The following is a 9,683-nucleotide window of genomic DNA, read 5'->3' as shown; positions in this document are numbered from 1 at the left end:
CCGGAACTTTCAAAAAGTCAAACGGGCGGTTCAAAAATGGTTCAAACGGCTCTGAGCACTATGGGACTCAACTGCTGAGGTCATTAGTCCCCTAGAACTTAGAATTAGTTAAACCTAACTATCCTAAGGACATCACAAACATCCATGCCCGAGGCAGGATCGAACCTGCGACCGTAGCGGTCTCGCGGTTCCAGACTGCAGCGCCTTTAACCGCACGGCCACTTCGGCCGGCTCAAACGGGCGGGCGTGACGTCAGTTACGCTAGCAGAAACAGTGTCATCTTTGTATTGTTCGCATTTGCACACCTAAACCGTAAACTGTAACAGATACAACCAAGGACTATACGTCATATTAAAGAGGGAAGCACCACGTTTCTGTCGGTGCGCAGGTAGTAATTATAATCAGAATATGTAAAAAGCTACGGCTTAGCGACGTTTTGCAACTGTGAATTAGCCGTTGTTTAATGATGCATTTTCCGTAGAGGGGTGAACCGAAACTATAAAAGAGCGGCGGCCGTCTTGCTAAGGCACAGTGTTTGGTGCGGCCTGGTTGGGGCAGCAACTGTGAAGCTCTGAATTTTTTGTGTGAGGCGGGTTTGGGGTTGATTCTGTACACTGTGGTTGGATTTTGACTCATTTTGACTGTGAGGGACTTAGAGTATTTCTGCTACTAATCAGCACCATGGTTACAGCGTCATGTGTCAGTTAGACTCTGATTAGATGTGAATTGCTGTGAAACTTAGCATGAATTAATATTAGCTTTGCTTTTTCAGTTGGTTTTAATTTCTTTAATTTTATACAGCGAGTTTACTTATTGCTATATTGGGGTCTCGGATCACTTACTGATCACTTCCACCAACTGAATGTGAGAACATTTAAAGACAATAAACTAAGTGAGTGAAGAAGGAAAATTTTATGTTGCAGCTCGTTATTTAACGTAATTTACACCGAGTGTTAGGAATTCCTTCTCCAAAGAAAAGGAAGTAAATATTTCAGAATTCGAATCAAGAAGAACTGCTGACATGAGTAACTCAGAAGTAGATATCCTCGGAATGGTCAACCAACTTAAATCACTTAATAAAAGCAATCCTTCCGCTCCAAACTGTACATAGTATGCTCATTCAATAGATCCATAAATAATAATCATATACAACCACTCGCTCGACGAAAGATCCGTACCTAAAGTCGGGAAAGTTGCACAGGTCACACTAATATTCAAGAAAGGTAATAGGAGTAATCCCCTAAATTACAGGTCCATATCATTAACGTCGATATGCAGCAGGATTTTGGAACATATATTGCGTTCGAACGTTACGAACTACCTCGAGAAGAACGGTCTATTGAGACATAGTCAACAAGGATTTAGAAAACATCGTTCTTGTGAAACACAAATAGCTCATTACGCACACAAAGTGTTGTGTGCTGTCGACAGGAGATTTCAGTTTGTCTCCGTATTTTTAGATTTCCGAAAGGCTTTTGACACTGTACCTCACAAGTCGCTTCTAACCAAATTGCATGCTTGTGGAATATCGTCTCAGTTACGCGACTGGGTACGTGATATCCTGTCAGAGAGGTCACAGTTCGTAGTTATTGGCGGAAAGTAATCGAGTAAAGCAGAAGTGATTTCTGGCGTCCTTCAAGGGAGTGTTATAGGCCCTTTGCTGTTCCTGATCTACACTGTGGCGCCAAAGAAACTGGTATAGCTACGCCTCTTCAAATACACAGATTTGTAAGCAAGCAGAATACGGCGCTGCGATCGGCAACTGCTATATAAGACAACAAGTGACTGCCGGTTACTGCAGGTTATCAGGATTTGAGTCAGTTTGAATGTGGTGTCGTAGTCGGCGCACGAGCGATGGAATACAGCATCTCCGATGTAGCGACAAAGTGGGGATTTTCCCGTACGAGCATTTCACGAGTGTACCGTGAACATCAGGAATCCTGTAAAACATCAAATCTCTGACATCGCTGCAGCCGGAAAAAGATCCTTCAAGAACGGGACCAACGACGACTGAAGAGAATCGTTCAATGTGACACAAGTCCAACACTTCCCCAGATTGCTGCAGATTTCAATGCTGCGTCATTAAGAAGTGTCAGACTGCGAACCATTCAACGAAACATCATCGATGTGGGCTTTCGGAGTCGAAGGCCCACTCGTGTAGCCTTGATGACTGCACGACACAGAGCTTTACGCCTCGTCTAGGCACGTCAACACCGACATTGGACTGTTGATGACTGGAAACATGTTGCCTGGTCGGACGAGTCTCGTTTGTGTCGAGCTGATGGACGTGTACGGATATGGAGACAACGTCATGAACCCATGAACCCTGCATGTCAGCAGGGAACTGTTCAAGGTGGTGGCGGTTCTGTAATAGTGTGGAGCGTGCGCAGTTGGAGTGATATGGGACCCCTGATACCTCTATATACGACTCTGACAGGTGATTCGTAAGTAAGCGTCCTGTCTGATCACGTGCATCCATTCATGTCCATTGTGCATTGCGACGGACTTGGGCAGTTCCACCAGGACAATGCGACACCCCACACGTCCAAAATTGTTACAGGGTGAGTCCCCACTCTGTCGCTACCTCTGAGATGCTATATTCAAACACTCGTGCGTCGACTACAGCACCACATAAAAACCTGCAGTAACCGCCAGACACGTGTTGCCTTACGTATATCAGAGGATTAGATAGGTGGGTTGCGTTTGTTTCCTTGCTAGAGATTGGTCCGGTGGCCGAGCTGTAAAGGCATCACAGCAATGCTGGCTGCACTGGCGCTGCTGTCACCGCACGAATGGCATACACAACAAGCATTTTGTCACTTAGAGTGTAACTTTGAGTGAGTGTGATTTGTAAATTGTGTAACTAATTTAATTGATGTGACGAATACGAACAAATTGTGTAGTACGACAAAAAGCTAAATCACTGAGCGAAAGGGGCATATAATGCCAGATAAACAGTTTTTGTAATTTGATTTCTATTGTTTAAGCAGCTCTACTGGAGCCAGGAACTGATTACTAAAATCTGGTGCAGTGTCTTTATATATATACTGACGGAAAAAAATCGCAACAACGAAAAGGAGTTGTGTGACATAAAAGAAAGTTGTTAGGCGTGTTTCTCCATCTGAAAGATGATACGTAATTCAGATTTGTTTTAAATACACGTTATAACGTTCGTGAATGTTACTTAACCTTTGAGATTGGGCGCGGTGAGTTGATGTTAGACAAGAATGTCTTTAAGGCGACAAAGACGCCGTTATCAACACCTCACTGAGTTCGAAAGAGGAAATCTGGATGTATGTTCTGAGATATTACAGAAAGATTGGCAGGAATGTAGCCACTTAACATGATTGCTGGCAGCGGTGGTCACGAGAATGTACGATCGTAAGCAGACCGGGCTCCGGTTGGTCACGTGGCACTGCTGAGACAGGCTGTTCCAACTCGTCGGCTCCGTTGTGAGCCGCGGAGCGCTCCCTGCTCCAGGGAGCCGTGTCGCTCGCTGTGACCATTCAAGTGGGTCGGCACGCCGGCACGTGGCACGGCTGGCTGAGGCAGGTGGCAAGGCAAGCGTTTTGATGTGCCAGCTGCGTCTTACAACATCGGCAACCTCGTACTCTTAGTTGCTAAGACGTGGTGACGTGCTACACCAGGAAATACGATGTTCAGGAAGTAAATAAGAAACAACTGTTTCCCAAGAAATACATACTAAATTTGTTGGGCCTCTGTAGCCTGACATATTCTTTTCATTACCAGATCGGAAATATCAGGCGGCAAAGTGTTCGCAGCGTTAATGCGGAGGATGGCCTTCATTGTTGCATCCTGAAGAAACGATCGTTCCTTACTTTTTACTCTTTTCATTGCTGAGCAAAGCTGATCACAACAATGCGTAGATCCTAGTATGCACATGATCTGAGCTGCATTGTTGTGAAGCTTGGGAAATATTTTTTGCTGTAATGAACGATACTATCGTGACAAATCCAACGTGTTGTAGTACATCTCTTTCAACAAAGTTGAATTTTGCAAATCAATAATCTCAAATTGAAGTGACGATGACAAGTCTTGGGGGAAACTGAAAAAGGAGTACTGAACACCTTAAGTTCCATTTCCAAGCTAGTGAGGTCTCGGAATCGTGTTTCAAACGACGTGATGAGCTGCTTTAACTGTGCTTGGTAATCGCCGAAATGAGTACCTTCAGGTAGTTTTAACGAAGCAAGACGATTGAAGAACGTCAAATGTCCATTACTCATCTGCCTCTCAAATAAACGTAACTTTTCCATGAACGCTTTGATCAGGTCGTGTATGTCAACGATTAACTGCCCTTTGCCCTGCAATAACAGATTTAAATTATTCACTTGTATAGTTACGTCAGCTAGGAACGTCAGGTCTGATATCCATTTTATATCTTTCAGACAACGCATTTTTTCCCCTTTCATTTCGAGAAAAGGGGATATTTCCTCACGAATGGCAAATAAAACATCAAGAACTTTTCCCCGACTCAGCCAACGAACTACTGTGGTAAGGTATATCCCCGTATTCCACTTCCATACCTTTCACGAATCCTTTGAATTGGCGATGATTCATACCGTGACGCCGCACAAAATTCACACACTTCACGACATCTTTCATTATGCCACCTAGCTCTACTGTTTCAGCACACAGTGCCTCTCGGTAGTAAAAAAATGAAGAGTCAAAATGTCCTTCCCGAATTAGTCCCTGAGTTTATTTTTCAAACGAGAAGCAAAACCTTGGTGATGCCCGATCGTTTGTGGTGCACTGTCTGTCGCTACAGAATGAAGCTTATCTCACGGCAAATTCATATTGTCCACTGATTCACAAACAGCTTCAAAAATGTCACGTCCTGTTGCGGCGTAATCGAGTGGTACCACAGCCAAGAGTTCTTCAGTTACTTGCCGATCCATGTCGACACTACGCACAATGACTGCAAGCTGAGCACAGTCCGATATGTCGGTGCGTTCGCCAAGCGCTAGAGAAAATGCAACAAAGCTCTCCGCCTTTTTCCTGAGCTGTGTCTCTAAATCCTCTGCCATGTCCAGGATTCGACAAGACATTGTTTGCTTCGACAGGCAAACCCCTTCAATTACCTGCACCTCCCTTGGAAACAAACATTCTGCAACTGCTACCATGGTCCCACAGGAAACGACTTGCCACTCGTCGCAACGATGTGAGCGGCCCTGTAGCTTGCTCGAATTTCACCTGAAAATTATAAACGCATTACAGAACACGAACTATGTTGCATGTTTTGATACCCTCCGTATTACGAAACCGTTTTTAAACATACGTCTTCTGGTATGTCGTTCCTAAGCCTGGCTACCAGTTCTCTGTGTGCAACGCCTTCTACCTGATTGTAGTGCGCTGCGTGAAGACGTGTATAATGTCGTTGTATATTGTACCTCTTCGCAGAATTAAATACTTTATGACATACAAAACACTGCGGACGACCATCCCTCTCAATGAATAGAAAGGTATCCTCCAATAGAGGTACAGGGCTCCCGCGGCTAGTGACAGCTGTCGTTGAACACGGATTATTGCGTCAGTTGCGGCTGCATGCGGCCAGGAGACAGAGAGTTTGCTTTCCCCCTCCACGCGGGCTCCGAGCTGCCGCAGTGAGCGCTCCGGAGCGCTCCGGCTCCCTGGAGCTCGGTTGGAACAGCCTGGCTGAGAGGGTAGACCATCGTGATCGGCGTATGGCCGTGGCGTATCGTGCTGCATCTGCGACAGCAGTTTGAGCAGCAGCTGGCACCACAGTGACACAACGAACTGTGACAAATCGGTTACTTCAATAACAGGCCAGAGCCACACGCCCCGTAGCGTGCATTCCACTAATCCCAAACCACTGCCATTTGCGACTTCATTGGTGTCAAGAGGGAGCTCATTGGAGGGCAGGGTCGAAGACTGCTGTGTTTTCTGATGAGAGCTGCTCCTACCTTGGTGCCAGCGATGGCCGTTTCTTGATTAGGAGGAGGTCACTGGGGGCCTGCAACCAACGTGTCTGCGCGCTACACACGCTGGACCCTCTAACAACCCTACCACAACAAAGGTCAAAATTTAATAATGATTGTGGTGTTGCTCACGCAGCTAAATACTGAATTTTCGGGCAACAACAAAGTTATTATGTGACAGGTGTCATTAGAGCACAGTTATTAAAGTCATTTCATGTAATAATGAATAAACTAGGCACTCATCTTTTCGTGTTTCCAACGCTGGTCTCGTTGTAAAATCATGGCTCAATCGTCGAAAATCTAGGTGGTGATGATTCCAAGTTCGGATGCAAAAAAGGCCTAGGTTTTATTCTGCTATATTCAAAAGTTTTGTAGACGCGCTTTACAAACCATTCTTGAAGATTAAACCTTTCAAAGTTAGGACACTAGTGATGTAAAAAAAGTAATCAGCACTCCGAATTTAAGTTACACATCTTTTTTATTACTTTTGCTGCAATATCACGTAACACACAAAACATCACAATACAAAACATACTTGAAAACATCTTCCTCACAGTCACTGTTAAAGTTCACATTTTATAAGCTGACTACAATATACGTCTTTCCAACATGACGTCCAAGACTTGACATTTTCAAGGTCCGACTCTCTAACAGCTAACTAATAATCGCTTACGCGCCCAAAAATCAGAGTTACAAGTACGTCAAAGATCATAGTGACAAAAGAAAGAATACACATAAGAATAATATCATTGCAACATAAACATATCGATGTATCAAAGTACCTCTACATTAATTAAATCAAATCTGAATGTTGTCTCAGAAATATGTCAACTACTTTACAAAAGCACAGTAGAATATTACTGGTATCGAGAGGTTCAGATGAGGTGCCGCAATGGTTACGTAACTCAAGTACCATTACAACCTGCACCTGGAATTTTGGTATAAGGTGCGATTTAGGGTGACACAACAGCACTCTCGTGGTTATCCTACGCACCGTGACTGCAAATTTGTACGTCAATCTGGTGAACCCACCTGTTGTGCTGCTATTCCTGAAAATCATTCCAGGAGGTATTTTCCAACGGGATACCGCTGGCTCACGTACCGCTGTTGTAACCCAACATGCCTACAGAGTTCCGAGATGTCTTGGCCTACTTGAAGCCAAGATATGTCTCCAATTGAGCACATATGGGACATTATCGGACAACTCCAGAGTCATCCACAAACATCAATAACCGTCACTGTATTGACTGACCAGGAGCAACAGGCATGGAACTCCATTCCACGAACTGACATCCGCCACCTCTACAACACAATGCATACACGTTTGCACGCTCGCATTCAACATTCAAGTGCCTACACCGGTTATTAACGTACCGGCGTTTCACATTTTCAACGGCTTGACTCACACTTACATTGACCTGTGATCTTGCTACGTTAATCACTCAAATACGTTACCTAGACAAATGTATTCCAGAAATTTCATTATTCTGCATTAATTATTTATTGGTGCTGCGATTTTTTCCCGTTACGGTAATTAGTTTTTTTATTTGCGTACAGTGTGTTATTTTCACTCACAAACAAGCGCACACGAAATCAGTTTTTTTTTTGCAAATACACCATCTGAGAACCACGTTCCAATTTCGGTTCTTCGTTCTTTATGCTTTTTCTTCTTACAGTATGCTTTCATCTGTTCTCTATGTTTCTTCGTTTTGTCTTCAGATCATTCTGAGCTAGGTTTTTAGCTATCTTGCCTTGGAACCCTTCCATTTTCGATACTTTTTCCTTAGAGGCTTCTCTGTTGTTTCTATCTTCTGTTTTTTAATTATTTCTTTCTAAATACTTTTACACTTCGTTGACCCAGCTCATTGTGGCCTTCTTACTCCACAAATATTTAAAAATCTTATTGGTTAATCTACTGTCTTGCATTCGAAATAACGCCAAAAAAACATGAGTCTTCTTTTCCTCATTACGTTTGATATTATTTTATACATTTTGATAAATTTCAGCATTACTTCGATATTTCCAGCCTTCTGCTGTTTTTCGTAGTCCTAATGTTTTCCTCACACTTATCTAAATTATAATTTGATGCCAGACATTCGCTTGCATGTACGTGTTCTGGCTTCGCTACTGAGTTGTAATGCCTTATATTTGCTTCTATGGACAGGCACTTTTTATAGTAGAGATCTTTGGCAATACCATATGCTCTATCCATTTCACGCAACCTTTCTTCTACTATAGATTTCTCCAAAACATTTTCTTGGATTATCTCCCCTACGTATTTGAATTTTTTTACGCTCCCTATTTGGCCAATATTTGTTTTCAGGAATTTTGCAGCATGTTTGTAAAAAGTTTTGATTTTCTGCAGGAATTCTTAAGTCACTTCTGCTAGCTATTCCTTCCAGGAGATTTACTTATATTTGTAGTACAGCAGATTCCACATTTTGAGAAAGTAAAGCAAAATCATCTGTAAATGCAAGACATTTGCTTCCTCTTCCTAACCTTCTCGGCGAAATACTGAGTTCAACAAGTTTTTCGTTCCAAATTCTCACTGTTTTCTCCAACATACTATTAAAAAGAATTGGAGATCGGCCGTCATCTTGTCGTACACCTGTTTTTATTTGGAAAGACTCTGAAATTTTTCCCATGAATTTTGCTTTATGGACTGTATTGTAAAAGCTTCACGGGATAGGTTTGCCAGTTTAGACTTTACGGCAAGTTCTTGAATTATTTGATGTATAGTTTCTCTGTCAACAGAGTCAAAAGCCTTTTTGAAATCCACAAACGTAAGTACAATGACTTTTGAATTAAGAAATCTGTGGCGATTTCCAGACTTGAGATTAAGTATTTCCATTCCTGCAACCACCTTGATATTCACCTAAATGACTGTGTTGTTTCTAGTCTTGTGTTGTTTCTATTCTGCTTAAGAAAATATAGGAAAATACTTTATACGTTACTGGCATTAAAGATATTCCTCTGTAGTTGTTTACATCCTCTTTATTTTGTGGAGTGCCTGTATCGTGGCAACTTTCCACTCCTCCGGGATTTTTTCTGTTTTCCAGATTTCTTCAAAGAGTAAATTTAGCTCATTTGGTGAATTTGACAAGAACCACTTCAAAAGTTCAGCTGTAATAAAATATTCTCGACTAGCTTCCTTGTTTATTTATTATATCTTTAATATGTAGCCGGCCGAAGTGGCCGTGCGGTTCTAGGCCCTGCAATCTGGAACCGCGAGACCGCTACGGTCGCAGGCTCGAATCCTACCTCGGGCATGGATGTGTGTGATGTCCTTAGGTTAGTTAGGTTTAAGTAGTTCTAAGTCTAGGGGACTGATGACCTCAGATGTTAAGTCCAATAGTGCTCAGAGCCATTTGAACCTTTTTTTTTCAGATTAAAAAGTGGTGCCACATCTGTAGTTGTCGTAATATTTGACTGCATGCAGAATACGAACTGTTTTAGAACACTGCAATGAAGTTTTGCGATTTTTTCAGTTTAAGTATTTGGCGAAGTATATCACCTATAGTTAAAAGTAATACCTTAGAGTCCCGTTAATCCGAACTAATTGGGACCGGACCTTGTTCGGAATCCCGATTTGTTCGGATTAGCCGCTATTACGGTGATGAGTTTCTAGAATGAAGTATACCAAGAAGATAAGTAGGCACACCATGGTAACAAATTAGAAGAGGTGTGGGAACAATGGCTCACTCTCACTCCCTGCCCTTTTTGTTC

The sequence above is a fragment of the Schistocerca piceifrons genome, chromosome 1 (assembly GCF_021461385.2).
Source record: "Schistocerca piceifrons isolate TAMUIC-IGC-003096 chromosome 1, iqSchPice1.1, whole genome shotgun sequence".
NCBI lineage: Eukaryota > Metazoa > Arthropoda > Insecta > Orthoptera > Acrididae > Schistocerca > Schistocerca piceifrons.
This window is presented reverse-complemented; position numbering follows the sequence as displayed.